We start from the raw sequence: 14,253 nt of genomic DNA, 5'->3' as shown, positions 1-14,253 counted from the left end.
ACTTAGACTTTCATTTCCTTGTCCGTAAAATGGGGATAGTAATGAAATAATATACAGAGTTAAAAAGGCTTTGCGAACCTGAGAGCATTATATACATTCCAGCTATTATTATGTAAGATTGATTTCCCCAATTAGAATGTAAAAGGCAAAAAATGCCTTCTTTGAGAGCCATTGCAAACATCTAAGCTAAAGCCAGGCATGGAATGAATGGGTGGGCACTCAGTCCCTACTTGAATTAACCTGAACAAGCCTGGGGTGTTGAAGCCCACCTGCCCAATGGAATGGTGAAAATGCTACCTCTCTTTGGTAGACAGAGTACCAGCCCTGGAGTCAGGAGGATCTGAGTTCAAATCTGGCCTCAGATACTTGACACTTACTAGCTGTGTGACCCTGGGCAAGCAAAAAAAAAAAAAGTTGCTAATGAACATTAAAATTGACGGTTGTGAAGCAAAGACCCCCAGGAAGTTGGGAGAAGGAGGAAGAGGAGAAACTGAAAGTATATGTAATTTTCAGATTGGCGAAACCATTTCCGGGAAACCCAGGTTTCTGCTCTGTTCCTGCCAGGAACTCTGGCTATGTAACCTGACATCCACAAACTAACACTGCTGATCATGATGAAAAATGATGCACCTTCTGAGAATCACTTAACCTCTACTTGCCTCAATTTCCTCAGCTGTAAAATGGGACTAACAGCAGCACCTACCTCCTAGGGTTGTTGTGAGGAACAAAGGAGATGATAAAGCATTTAGCATAGCGCCTGGCCCATAGTGGGCTCTTCATAAATCCTTCCTTCCTTCCTTCTTCCTTGAGAGGCACTAAGTAAACTGGACTTGGAGTTAGGGAGACCTAGGCTCAAGTCCTTCTTCTGACACATCCTTGGGCAAGTCACTGATCCCTGAAGGGCCCCCAGAAAACTCTCTACAAGTGCACATTGCAAAGCAGGTGCCGATCTGCATTGATGGAGGGAGTTTCCTCACAAGGGATTCTCTATGAAATCACAGGCCTGCTCAAAAAAACAAACAAAAAAAAACACACACACAAAGAACCACCAACCAAATAAGCCCCCACACATATATTTCTATAAGATTTATGAATTGCTTCCCCTTTGAGGAACGGAGTGTGACTATTGAGTAAGATACTGCGTCATCCTCCGGCCATATGGATTATCCCGCTGCCCTCTCCAAGGTAAAATTGATGCCATATTGGGCAGTGATGGATTTCCACGGTCACACAGATGGACTGCAAATCCAGCTTGTTCAGAGGATGTTCGGGGTACCATTTGATCCCGGACCATCAAAGAACACAGATGTCACAGGCATAAATGTCCGTCAAGCACAGCCTTTGATAGGGAAAGACTAGGAGACCTTGGACTGACATCCTGTGGAATGGGGAGCACTTGAGAGAATTTTCAGCTCTGGTCCCTTGTGGTAGATACTAAGACTTAACATAAACCCCGTCCTCAGTACAGCAGGGCAGAGTTTGAAGCAAATGTGACTTGAGGCCTGAGAAGGCGTTTATTGTGACTTTGCAAGTGAGAAACCCTTTGGCAACAAAGTTCCACTTTGAAGCTCAGCTCCAGGCTGTGACATCAGTACACATGGGGCTCCCCTGATTCCTCCAACTGGTAGTGCCTGCTCCCCCAAAGTGCCATGTGTATATACACACACACACACAGATGGAGGGAGGTGTCCACCTTGTCTCCCCAATAGAATGTAAATTCCTTGAGGGCAGAACTACTTTGGGTTTATCTTCATACTCTCAGCACCAGACACACAGTAAGTGCTTAATAAATGCTTGCTATTTGATTGAGTGAATAGATTTATTTATATCCATGTTGTCTCCCCTGAGGGAATGTAAGAATGGTATACAATAGCTGCTGAATCGATAATTGATCAGTGATTGATTGGATGAGAGAGAACTGGAGGGATAGGGTTATGGCTTGCTGCCTGGCTCAGGGGTGGAAGGGGCCAGCTAAGGAGCAGGCAGGAGCGTAGTCTCAGGTATAGCAGACTTCCGGGGCTTCTGCTCTTACCTTGTTGCTTATCAGCTTTGTGACCTTGATCCAGGCACTCTCAGAAACTATTTCCTCATCTTTAAATGGGGATAAGAACTTTTCACTCCATGTTTCCTCAGGGTTCTTGTGAGCAAATCACTTTGTCCAGCTTCAGAGAGCTATGATTTCCTCAGTGTGAGCAGGCCCTCAGCCAAGGCAGATCCCAGTGCTTCTATGATTTAGGAGGAAATGGTCTACAGCAGTTGTGACGGAAAAATTCATTTTCCTTGAACTCTCCTCTCTGGGAAGTTGGACCACAGACACAGTCTGGGACCAGTCGGACCTGGAAATCTTTCTTGTTTACTCTACCAGACCTCAGGGCCCAGTGGTCTGAACTTCAAGAACCTGAGGGCCTCCCACACCTAGGTGAGGCCTCAGAAGAAGACATCAGGAGCGGCCATGCTATATGAGTGTAAGCAGTATCACACTGAAACCTTCACTTGTGTGCAGGAAACATCTTGTCAGAGGAATGAGTCCAAAGCTGCATCGTGCTCCAACAAGATGACACTTTTTGATGATCAGAAAATAATACGCTCGGTGCCAAGGGCTGAACCTCTATGTATGGAAAATTGCCTTTGCAAGAGGAGGGTCTCCAGCCTCTGGGGAAGATTGATCAGAGGATGTGGCCAAGAATCACACAGGGTGAACGAGCAGGGATGAGTTGTGATCTGCTCTGGCGAATGAAAGGTCCACTTTAATAAGATCCTGGCTATTAGTGGTCTTCTGAAAATAGGAGAGGGGCAGCTGGTGGTACAGTGGCTAGAATGCTGGGCCTGCAAGTTCAAGACCCAAGTTCAAATCTGACCTCAGACACTTACTAGCTGTGTGACCTTGGGCAAATCATTTCACCCTGTTTACCTCAGTTTCCCCATCTGTAAAATGAGCTGGAGAAGGAAATGGCAAACCACTCCAGTGTCTTTGCCAAGAAAACCCCCCAAAGGGTCATGATTGAAATGACTAAACCACAACAAAAGTAGGAGAGACCTAACCCTAACCTTATTCTAGTTTCAGGGGCTTGGTGCACTGCAGAGCATCCTGAGAGAAGGCTGAAAGATTGAGGGAGCTACGGCTGTCTCAGCAAAGGAGAGGAGCACCTGGCACAAGGCATTTCTCGTCTGCCAACCATCTTTCCAAGCTACCGTTTTCTCTCAGTTTGGGATGACAGAGGAAACAGGAGGCAGTCTCCTTGATCATAGATGTGTTACTGTTCTTAGAAAGGCCATTGGCAAGCCTTCGAAGGGCCTTCAAATCCTAGAAAGTCACTCCGTACATAGGACCGTCAGTATCTCTATTTCACAGACTTGAGACAGTGAAAAGCATCAATAATGCACTTTACACACTCAGGCAGAATCAAAACTTCTGGGTTCAATCACTCTCTAGAGGCACGCAGAAGAGGGGATGGGGCTCAGGGTCAAGTTATAGCTTTCATTGGACAGAGGATGCACTTCATAAATACTTGGAGATTAAAATTTAGCAGAGGGGGAAGGGTCACAACTTACCCCCTCATTTGGACCCCCAAATGGGAGACTAGAAGGGATGGAGAGCAGAAAGTACATCCAATCCAGGACAGCCCCTCAAAGAAATCTATTCCGGAAAGCTCCCCAGATTTAGAGCCAGTTGCCTGGAAGGAAGAATCATGGAAGAGGGGGATGAGCCCTGTTCAAATTCTGCTTCTGAAAATTATACATGACCTTGAACAGGGAAGTCAGTCAACTTCTCTGGGCCTCAGTTTCCTCATCTGTAAAATGAGAGAACTGGACTCAGTGATTCTGAAGCCCTTCCCACCTCGAGAACTGTGATCCAGATGAATTCTATTCAATCAATGTTTGTTAAGAACCTGCCATGTGAGAAGCAACACAGAGAAGTAGGTAGAGGGTGAGCCCTCTTGGGAGTCAGGAAGACCTGGGTCTCGGGCCTGCCTTTGACACAGAAAAGTTGTGTGAACAAGTGAGACGCTTATCCTCTCAGCGTCTCTGGTAAATCTCTAAGGCTACATAGGACACAGAGTAGATGAGTAAGGGAATCTCCGTACCGGGAGCTCTTCACATCAAGAACCATCTTGATCTGGGATCTGGGTCTGGGAACCATCCCCCCCCCCAAAAAAAAGTACAAAGTCCCACAGTGCAGACACACAAATGAGAATTTGTATTGTAGATAGCTCATCACCGTGCTACTTGGGAGTGGGGGAGAAGATGATATGTACACAGGTAAATATAATTCAAGCTAGGGTGGAATGGGGGGGAGGAGGGCTTCAAACAAAAATGTACTACAAAGGATGGAGAAGACACATATTGTGAGACTCCTGGGATAAAGGGCAAGAGCTGTAAAGGACGTCAGAGGACATCTTGTTCTATCCCTCTCATTTTACAGAAGAGGAAACTGAGGCCCATGGAGGTTGGCCATGAACACACAACTTAGTAATTTTAAGGTTAATGTGTTACAGACCAGCTTTGAGCTGTTTCCTCTATTATTCTAAGACGTTGATGATTATTTCTATTTACGTCACTCCTGTTGCCATTGGCACACTTAAACAATTACCATTTATTTGGGCTTTTGGATTTGCCCTGCATTGTGTGTGTATTATCTCCCTTGCTTTCATGAGGTATTATTATACCCATTTTGCAGATGAGGAAACTGAGTTTCAGTTCATGGCTTGCCCATATGAAAAATCAGTTAGGATTTATTAAGTGACTACTATATACCAAGCACATCACACAAGTCAAGTTGTAAAAGGCTTTAAAAGTCAAATAGAGGCTTTGACCCTGGATATAACGGGGAGCCATTGAAGTTTATTGAATAGAGAAGGGATGAAACGGTCAAACCTGTACTTTAAGGAGATGGCTTTAGCAACTTGGGGGAAGGAAGATGGACTGGAGTAGGAGGAGATGAGGCAAAGAGGCCAGCCAGCATTCCATGTTGGAACAGTCTAGGTGGGAGGCATCAGAGTGGCTGCGGGCATATACAAAGACATTTAGAGGGCAGAAACAAGAAGATGTGGCAATAGCTTGGATGTGGGGAGAGGAGGGAGTTTCGGATTACCCTGAGATTCTGGTCTTGGGTGATTGGGAAGATGGTGGTAACAGAGAAATCAGGACATTTATAGGGAAAGGTAATCATCTGCTTTGGACGTGGTAGGTTGGAGGTTTTCTATAGGACATCCAGTTCAAGCCATCCAAAAGTCAGTTGGTGATACAAGACTAGAGGTTCGGAGAAAGGATAGGGCTGGATAAAATACAGCTGAGAATCAACTGCAGAGAAATGATCATGGAAGCCAACAGAACTGATGGGATTGCTAAATGAGATCCTTTAGAGGGAGAAAAGAAGGTGGCCCTCGACACAGCCTTGAGGGATGCCCAGGGTCAGTGGGCTCACCCTGGAGGAGCAAAAGACACTGGGGAATGGCTGGAGAGGTAGGAGGAGAACCAGGGGAGAGCAGTGCTAGGTACTGGGGATCCAAAGACAGAAACGAGGCCATCTCTGCCCTTAGAGAACTCAGTCATAGTGAATTCTTCTGCATTAGCTTAACGTTTTGGTCATTCTCCTCATTCCAAATAAAATATTATAGCATCAAAGTAATTCTAGTTAATTCTGGGATATGGAATGGCATGTTTCTATATCTGATGACACTATTAGTCTACTACCAGACTATTGTGTCAGAATCCTGTCATTTGGATCCTTGAGGGAACAGGAAACTTCTTACCCCATAGCACATTTCACCAATTCCGAAATGTTTTGCACTCTAGAAAGTGTCCTTCCAGACTGCCTCAGGCTATCAGCCTGTGCTCTGATGCATGAGATCTGAGTATCCTTGTTATGGTACTTTACATAGCTACAAACATTCTCTGCCAGCTACAAAATAATTCAGGTCCTTTAAAGACTTTTTTAATAAATGGCCGTAATATTTGGTTCAATGAACTGCAGCTCTATTTCCACAGGTTGATATTTTGCCCATGAAATGGGATGGTTTTCTCTCTGTCGTCTCACAGGCTTCTCACCCTGGGAATTCACTCTGGCCCTGTGGCCCCTTCCTCGGATTGGTCAGTTCCTCCATGAGCCTGCATTTTAAGGGCAGCCATGTCAACATTGCTCTCTGGATCCCACCACATACCCCCACTCTTCAGCATCTTTTTATGTGTAGTTTTCCACCAGGGGAATGTAAGCTCCTTGAGGGCAGGGATTGTCTCTGTTTTTGCTTGCATTTGTATCCCCAACAATTAGCACAGCCCTGGACACATAGTAAGCTCTTAAGAAATGCTTGTTAAGTTGCCTTGTTGACCATGGCACTGTCCTGTGTGTCCTCATCACTTTTTATACTCAATCTAGGTCTTCTCTTTTCAGACCAGATAACCTGGTTTAGCAATTTTTTTGATCCCATACAGCCTGCCGCATTGACCTTTCAAGCCTTTTACCAATCTGACCTCTTGCTGTTCTCATACAGCACACTCCAACACCGCCTCCGTCTCTGTGCTTTTGGATTGGCGTCTCTCAGGCCTAGAATGCCCACACTGCTCATCCTTGGTTCTTTGTCTCCTAAATTAATCACTTCAGGATTAATCATTTGAGGCAGCTAGGTGGTGCAATGGATAGAGCCCTGGGCCTGGAGTCGGGAAGAACTAAGCTCAAATTCAGTCTTAGACAGTGGCTGTGTGACCCTGAGCAAGTCACTTAACCTCTGTTTGCCTTAGTTTCTTCAACTGTAAAATGGGGAAATAAGCATCTACCTTACAGAATTGTTATGAAGATCAAATGAGATAGTGTTTGTAAAGTGCCTGACATACAGTAGGTGCCATATAAATGCTTCTGCTTATTTTCTTCAGGAGAATCCTTCAAAATAAAGCCTGTCCAGATGCCCCCCTCTAAGTGCCAGTACCCAGCCTGGGAAAAAAGGCCTTGTATTGTGTGTGTGTGTGTGTGTGTGTGTGTGTGTGTGTGTGCACACACGCGCACGTGTACGTGTGCGCCACCCATAGTGTCTCCCTAGATAGAATGTAAGCTCCATGAGGGCAGGGACACTTTCATTTCTGTTTTTCTAATCTCAGAGCTGAGCAAAGTGCAGTGTGAATAATGACAAATTCTCAACTGATTGATACCCAAACACTCATAGCACTTATTTCTAAGACCATGAAATACTTTCCAGGTTCCAGGCATCATTTCATGTAGTATCCCAGTGAGGAGGCTTATAAGATACAGCCTAGCTTGTCTTCAAGAAGTCATAGGGTTATGGATCTGAAGCTGGAAGGAACCTTAGAGATCAGTTAGTTTAAAACCCCTCCTTTTTCACATGAGGAAACTGAGGCCAAGAGATGTTAAATGGCTTTCCCAGGGTTTGACAGTTGGTGTGTAGCCATAGCATAGGTAAAAGGATTAAAGTCAGGGTTTGAACCCAGAACCTCTGACTCTAAACAAAGCATTCTTCCTGCTGCATCCCAATGAATACTCATATAGAATTACAATTTATGCTTCATTAGCATTATACTTCATACAGAATTACAGTTTACTTTAATCTGCCTAATACACACTCGAGGTTCTTCAAAAGCTTATATTGGAGGCAGCTAGGTGGTACAGCGGATAGAGCTCTGGCCTTGGAGTTAGGAGGACCTGAGTTCAAATCTGGCCTCAGACACTTGACGTTTACTAGCTGTGTGGCCCTGGGCAGTCACTTAACCCCAATTGCCTCACAAAAAAAAAAAAAAAAAAAAGATCATTTTGTTCAGTCATATCTGACTCTCCATGACCCCATTTGGGGTTGAGAGCCTAGAGCGGTTTGCCACTTCCTTCTTCAGCTCATTCTACACATGAGGAAACTGCGGCAAACAGGGTGAATGACTTGCCCAGGGTCACACAGCTAGTAAGTGTCTAAAGCCAGATTTGAATTTAGGTCTTCCCAAATCCAGGCCCGGCACTCTATCCACTCCTCACTTAGCTGCTCCCAAAAGATTATAGCATCATAGATTTGGAGCAGTAAAGGACCTCAGACCTATCTATTCCAGCCCTTTCATTTTGCAGATGAGAAACCTGAGGTGCAGAAAAGAAAACAGTCGATCAGCAAGCATTTATTAAATACCTATTATGTACCAAGCACATGCATTTAGTGACTTGCCCCAGGTTCTCGGCCTCACTGATCAAATTGAAGTCTTATTCCCAAATGTAAAGTAGGGAATTTTTAACTTGGGGAAATTTTCGTTTTCCTACATGAAGCCTAGCTGTGCCCCTCTTGGAGAACACCTAGCATAGTGAAAAATGAACTCACACACAAGTTAATGAGTATTTACTGAGCACCTGCTTGGGGCAGCTCGGGGGTGTTTGATCTCATTTCTAGAGGATTTCTGCTTTTTACAAAAGTATTCATGACAGAGCCCCTTTAGTTTCCCTAGTGTAAGCAAATATGATTGGATTTACCTAAGTTAGACTGACTTACAGCATTTCCAGAAGGCATCCACTGAAGAAGAACAAAAATGAGTTTCAGAAAATGTTTCTTTCCAGCTGTTACCTAAGTCCAGCTGGGGGTTGGGGGTTGGGCATTGTTTTACAGGATCATGTAAGCGGAAGCATTCGGGTTTAGCCAAAGGCTGGAATTGGACGCAGCGGGATTGTCTGAAGTATTAGAACGATAAATACTGGCTTTGGTCTAATAGCTGAAAAGAACAACAATCCATAAGGCTCGAGACCTAAGGGAGCAGAGATGGGAGGGGTAAAATGAACAGCTGGAACAGCATCAACTGTTATCCCCAAACACACGCATGTCATGCATTTTGGGTAGGCTAACTTAATAGGCTTTCTGTGTGATACAAATCTGACTAAGAAGCTGAAAGTCAGAGCTCTCTCTTCCTCTTTCCCCCTTCCTTTATCCCTCTTTCCCTCTTTCCTTCTTCTCTTTCCCTTTCCCTCTCCCCCCTTTCTCTCTCTCCTCCCTCCACCATTTATCTCTGTGTTTCTCTCCCTCTTTCTGCCTTCCCCTCCCCCTCTCTTTCTCTCTCCCTGCCTCCCCTGTCTCTCTCCTCCCTGCCTCTTCCCCTTTCCCCCTACTTTCTGTCCCTCCCTCCTTTCTCTCTGTCTCTGTGTGTCTCTCTCCCTCCCTCCTTCTGCCTCTCCTCCCCACCTTTCTCTTCTCTCCCTCCTTCTCTCTGTCCCTCTCCCCCCTCTCTTTCTCTCACCCTTCCTTCCTCCTCTCTCTGTTTCTGTTTCTCTCCCTCTCCTTCCTTCTTCTGCCCCTCCCACCTCTCTCTTTCTTGCCCTCCTTTTCTCCCCCCTCCCCATCTCTCTCTGTCTCTCTCAGCGTCTCTGCCTCTCCCTGCCTCCCCCCATCTCTCTCTCTTCCCTCCTTCTACCTTCCTCTCTCACTCTCACATGTGGACTATGCCCAGAAATGCCTACCTGGTCTAGAGAAGTAATAGAGTCCCCTTCTCTTTATAGAAATAGTTGCCTGCCTTTGAGTTTCCAGATTGCTGCTAAGGATTATATTTCTATTATGCAGAAGTCATTATTGATAGATTTGTATGTTGTTGAGTTAGTATATTCCCCTGAAGGTCCAGTGCTTGGTAGTTCAATTCTACCTAAATTGGAATGTTGTTGAGCTAAGAATTCCCCAAGAGTTCCTATCAAATACTGTTCTCTCTAGTCCAGGGTTTCTTCGCCATTTTTGTGTCCTGAACCCCTTTCACAGTCAAGTGAAGCCTAGGGACCCCTTCTCAAAATCATGTTTTTAAATAGTTGAAATAAATTGCAGTTAGAGGTAAGTGAAAATAAAGATGTCATTTTTTCCCCAACCAAGTTCACAAACCACCTAAAATCTTGCTTTTGAACAAAACCGCGTAGATTTTGAGGGCTCTGATTTGCTGGTACACTGAGGCCAAAAGATCCCAGAACCCCAAGGGATTTAGGGGTACAATAGGCCCAATGGCTAGTGTAAGTTGGGGGCTTGATCCCCAGTCCTCAGATGGCCCCTTAATGCCTGGACTACTGAAATAGCATCCAAATTAATCTCCCCTGCTTCCAGCATGGCCTTTCTTCCATCCATGCTCCACACACCTGCCAAAGTGCCTCCTCAAGCATTGATTTGACCATGGGACCCCTCTCAAGAACTTCCAGGGGCTCCCTATTGCCTCTGGACCAGAACCCTCCCTTGGCATTTACAACCTCCAGTGGACCTTTCCAGGCTTGTACAATTCTCTCTCTGTCTCTCTCTGTCTCTATCTCTGTCTCTGTCTCTCTGTCTCTCTGTCTCTTACTCTCTCTCTCTCTCTCTCTGTCTAGTACTTAAGGTTTCGACCAAACTGGCCTGCCGGCTCCTTCCCTAACTTCCCATTCTGTCTTCTACCTCAAGGCCTTTGCATTAGGGACTTACAGTCCTTTACAAGAATTAAAAAGAAAAAAGGAAGGAGAGAAGAAACTCAGAAAAACTGATCAATGTAATGAAACTGTCTGGTAGTATATGCAATATTCCACACGTGGGGGCCCTCGTCCCCCTCCCCCACATCCCCACTGCAAAGAAACAAGGGGAGGTTTCTTCTCCTCTTTTTAAGCCCAAGCAAAGCAATGATTCTAAGGCACAGATCTGACCGCATCTCTTCCCTGCTCAAAAACCTTCCGTGGTTCCCTTAGCTTGCTGTCTAAGACCCTTCACAAGTGAGCTCACATTATTCCTTCAAGCACTAGATATTCTTGCTAAATAGGGCTTAGCTAAGTGTTCTCTGAATTCAGCTTGCCCTCTCCACCCTCTGTGCATTTACATAGGGCATTTGCCATGCCCTCCCTTCTCAACTGGACCTTCAAGAATGCCTCCACGGCTCAGTGCAGGTATCACTTCCTCCATGAAGCCTTCCATGACTTCTCCCTGCTGAAAGTGCTCTCTTTTGCCTCAAATCTACCTTGAGCATTTTTTCTAGATCCTTCCTTTGTCCCCACCACTCCCTACCTTATTTATCTACACATGGTGTAAACACACACACACACACACACACACACACACTATGGACTCCTTGGGGCAGGGATTACTAGATCAATACTATATTTGTGCCCCCAGTCCTCAGCCTGGTGCCTTATCCATAGTTAGCTCATAGAATGTGTGTTCATTCTGCCGTCCTAAGATGCCCATGGCTTCCTGAAGCAACTTGACGGGCTGTCTAATCTGCATCCAGTTGGTGAGCAGTTACTTAAGAAAAAGAGCTAACCAGGTTTGAAAGAAGTGATCTCTCACCTTTGCCTAAGTAATTACTTTATGGATCACCTCCCTGGTGATCCCAAACAATCCTCTGCCCTGGGGAGGTTCTTCACTAGCAGCAAACTGACCCGCCCCCCAATCCCACCCCTGAGTATCAGACACTTCTGAAAACAACCACGGTTATTCATTATTCTCAGGTGGTTGGTCCAGCATGCGTGGACCATGGACACCACTGTGTCTGCATCACAAGAAAGGTTTACCAAACACCTACTGGGTGCATAGCACAGTAGCATGAAAAGATGCTCAAGAAAGACCTAACAGGGCTCTTTCTGTTTCAAAGTTTCCAATCAAGTCAGGGAAACTACCCAGACCTATGCAAAATTGCAAGAGAATAATTAAAGAGGAATGTGCACCCAGCACAAAGACCTCTTCCTGCTTCCATGTCAGTCATTCAGTCAATAAACCTTTATTGTGTGCCTACTGTGTGCCAATCATTGGGTGTACCGAGAAAGGCTAAAGACAGCATAGATAGTTTAAGCAGTACAGATTCCCACAAAAGAACACATAGCAAAGAAACTCAAAATTGCCTCAATTTGTCTAAAATTTTTTTATTATCAAAATAACATTAAGAGACGAGAAGAGAATGCAAAGTATTAAGCTCATAATGATGTGCCTATGATATTGCTTCAATCAGTCACATTGCTGTCATAAAGACATTTGCATGATTACAAAATATTTTTTGTATATTACATTCCCATCGTTATCTTCTCTAACATCATCATTAAACACCCATTTGAATGAGGTGCTGTGATAGGCACCATACAAAGAAAGTTAATTAAACAAATTGAGCTCCTACCATTTAGAAGCCATATACACTCAACTCATTTACCATTTCCCCGTAATACTTTCTACTTGAGAGGAGAGAGAGAGACTTATGTGAGAATCTGGACCCTGTTTCACTATCACCTTCCTCAACCTTTAATAATCTCTGTGATTTTCACTCTGACTTACAAAACTGACTCACCCAAAATTACTCTGTAATCAAAGGCAAAGGTAATTAGAACTGGCATCAGGAAGCTGCCTCATCACATTTGAGGGTCACCCGATGCAGCCTTCTCGTTTTAAATTTCACCCACTGCCCAGATCCGAAGGAAAGCAACTCGCTGGGTGAATGAAACTTGGGGGCTCTCTTGTAAACCTAAGTCATCAATCAAGATCATCAGTGTGGTGGCTACAGGGCAGTTAGAACCAACAAAAAGGTGAGTCCATACCTTGTCTAGGAGACTTCGTCTATGCCAGAGTCAAGAACCACATTAATGGGGCATCTGGAGCTCAGGACTCCACCTTGTTCAAGAGACCCCAGGGGAGGGGAGGTGCACCCCTTCCTGGTGTTGTCCTCAACCAAAATGACATCACTTATGCTAGAGTCGATTTTCAGTGTGTCTGACTATGGCTGCTCAGACTAATAGAAGCTCAGAAGGTTCTACCACAGGTCGAGCACAAATAGTCTGTGTGAATATTTGGGGTGGGCTCTTTAAATTTGAGCACCTTTCTACTTACAGATAAGGTTACATATGGATGGGGGAGGGGTACTACATTTCGTAATATTTTTCCCTTTTTTTAAGCAAATCCCAAAGTACTTTAGAAGTGCCACTTAGAGCAAAATATTTCTCTTCAAATGAAATTTTAAAGATCTCTGTGTATGAGAAGAGGAGCATAATTTACAAGAGACTAAAAAAGGATATTTATCAGAAAGAAATGAAATGACACTGTGTAATGCTGACACCCAATCTAGGACTTGTTACGAAAATGAACCTCTCTCCATTCATTGCAGAAGTGGGGGACTATGGGTGTGGAATGGTGTATATACTGCCATGTCACTTGATTTGTTGGTGGGTTTTGCTCAGTCATTCTTTCCCTCTTTTTAAAATCATGGTTACAAAGGAAGTCTCACCAGGTAGGAAAGGTGGGAAGAGATATATTTAGAAATGAATGTAGTGCAAAACCAAAAGGTATTAATAAAACAACCCTTAAAAGAAAGAGAAAAACGACATTTGCATTTATCACTTTTTTAAAGATAAAATTTCCGTTTCCAAACAAGGAAAGAAGGATCAGACAGCTGCTGTTGGCCCACATCGTGGCTTACGTCCATCTAGAGGGCGGCCCGTGCTCAGTACTAAAAGGACTATACTCCCAGCCTAGGATGGACTGCTGAAAAAGAAAAAAAAAGAGAGAGAAAATAAAAACAAAATTGGGTATTAATTCTGATCATGTAGAATAAATATGCAGATTACTTGAGTCTGCATGTGAATATTACACATTTTGGTAAGAAGACCAACGAGGCATTACATCTGACATTGTCAGTGAGCTGTATTCATCATGTGCATATTTGTGTATGGTCAGTTAGTCAATCGAATACAATATGTGCCGTGCACTGCTAAGCACTAGGATACAAAGAAAAGCCAAAGACCCTCCCCCTCAAGGAACATGGAGTTTAATGGGAGAGACAACCACGTACAACACAGGATAACCTGGCAGTGACAAACAGAGAGATGATCATTAAAGGGGACGGGGAAAGGCATCGGGAGGAAGGTGGGAATTTTGATGGGGCCAGAAGGAAGCCAGGAGGCAGAGATAAGAGGGGAGGTCACTCTAGACACAGGGAACATGGAATGTCTCATTTGAGGAACAGCCAGGCAGCTTGTGTCACTGGGGCCAGGTTGTAAAGGGCTGCAAATGCCAAACATGACTTTATATTTTACCCTCCAGGTGAGAGGGAATCACTGGAGTTTACTGAATGGAAAGTAAGAGTGTGAGAGGATGGAGCAGGGAGGTGGTGCAGTAGATAGAGCACCGGCCCTGAAGTCAGAAGGACCCGAGTTCAAATTCGGCCTCAGACCAAACACTTGACACTTACTAGCTGTGTGACCCTGGGCAAGTCACTTAACCCCAAATACCTTTAAAAAAAAAAGTGGGAGAGGAGGGGGAGGACGTGATTTGACCTGCACTTTAGGACATTTGACAATGGAGTGGAGGAAGG

Source organism: Vombatus ursinus, unplaced genomic scaffold (assembly GCF_900497805.2).
Source record: "Vombatus ursinus unplaced genomic scaffold, bare-nosed wombat genome assembly UNPS02014799.1, whole genome shotgun sequence".
Classification (NCBI taxonomy): domain Eukaryota; kingdom Metazoa; phylum Chordata; class Mammalia; order Diprotodontia; family Vombatidae; genus Vombatus; species Vombatus ursinus.
This window is presented reverse-complemented; position numbering follows the sequence as displayed.